Source organism: Poecilia reticulata, unplaced genomic scaffold (assembly GCF_000633615.1).
Source record: "Poecilia reticulata strain Guanapo unplaced genomic scaffold, Guppy_female_1.0+MT scaffold_1090, whole genome shotgun sequence".
Classification (NCBI taxonomy): domain Eukaryota; kingdom Metazoa; phylum Chordata; class Actinopteri; order Cyprinodontiformes; family Poeciliidae; genus Poecilia; species Poecilia reticulata.
The window spans coordinates 4,477-5,904 of record NW_007615829.1 but is presented as its reverse complement, the minus strand read 5'-3'; positions in this window follow the sequence as shown (position 1 = coordinate 5,904).

Sequence of the window (1,428 nt, the reverse complement as noted above, 5' to 3'; positions counted from 1 at the left end):
AACTTTTTCATCTGCAAAGTTCTTGAAAGAACAAAGGATAGTGAAACACTTGCTGCAAGTCAAGTGTTTCACGTTGGAATTTTCCACTGAATGACACATTAGTGCAGTTAATGTAGCAAAACCTGAATAAAAAAAAGTAATGAGTTGTGTAAACACTTCTTGTTTGAGATTTATTAGGGCATTGTGTCATGGATGTCAGCCTGTGTTCTGCTGTGCGTGAGCCATCACTGGTSTGGACGYGGTGCAGACACGAGAAGACAGTTTGGATTGTCCGACTGCAGCCCGATGCACTGCCCTGAAAACCTTATACGCATCTAAAGCCTGAGTACTACACCGTCTTCTCAACAAAAAAGTCACATTGACTTAGTGTCACAGTGCGACAACACACTTGGWGGAATGCACGCTCTTGTTCGCGCACATCTTAAACAATGTCTAGTCGACACCAGGATCGTTGACGTGATGTTCCTRCAATCAGTCACAGTTCAGTAGAGAACGAGGGCTTCTTACTTAACCGACACAATAACCCTTGAATTTGAAAAGGCCAACTATGTTGATGATTGTGTCTTGATTAACAACTGTGTGGGCTGGGTCTTATCGTGATCACCTCCAACTGGACCTCTGACATTCTTAACGATTATCCCCAAAGTATCCAAGTAGTAGAATCAGCTTTTTCTACTCTGACTGATGGTGTTCTCCAAGGTTGTGTGCTGAATGTTTTCTTTATACATCTGCACGCTTGCTCATAAAAAACTAAGTAAATCATTTTMTGTTTCAGAAGGAAGRGGGRAAAAAACACCAGTTAGTTTGGTTAATCATTGCTCAACTATCTAAAAAAAAGGTGTTTAGTTTTAAACCTGGAAAAGCGAACAAAACTAAAACCTTTTCCAGTTACCAAAACACATCCTCCACTATAAGGAAAACATCAGARTCTCTTGTGGCTGTTCAGCCACAAAAYGTTCTATCCGGCAACCAAAGCTGCATTGTAGGTAATGTCATATTCTGCATCTAAACATGGTACACAGAACAGCACAAAAAGTCTTTAGAAACTGAGTCATGGCACCAAAATACAACAGAAAATAACAGGATGTTTCTTTCTGCGCAGCAAGCCTSAAAAACTGTAATTTCCACACTGAAAATGATGAACGAGGTAACCCTACTGTGTTAATTACCCTCCCACTCATGCATTAGCACAAAATGTGCGAAAACAAATCAAAACATTATAGCTTGATAGATTTTCTACCTAAAAAATAAAATTGTTTGTGAAAATTGATTTTGGTATTTAYACAGGTTATCTTTGTCTGACGGGTTACACAGTTGGTTAGACCTGGCGTCATGAAGCAAGAAGGTCCAGAGACTGACTCCCTCCCTGAGGTCCTTCGGCAATGATCTCGCATGTTCTCTGAGATATTCAGAGTGACAACCCCCCCA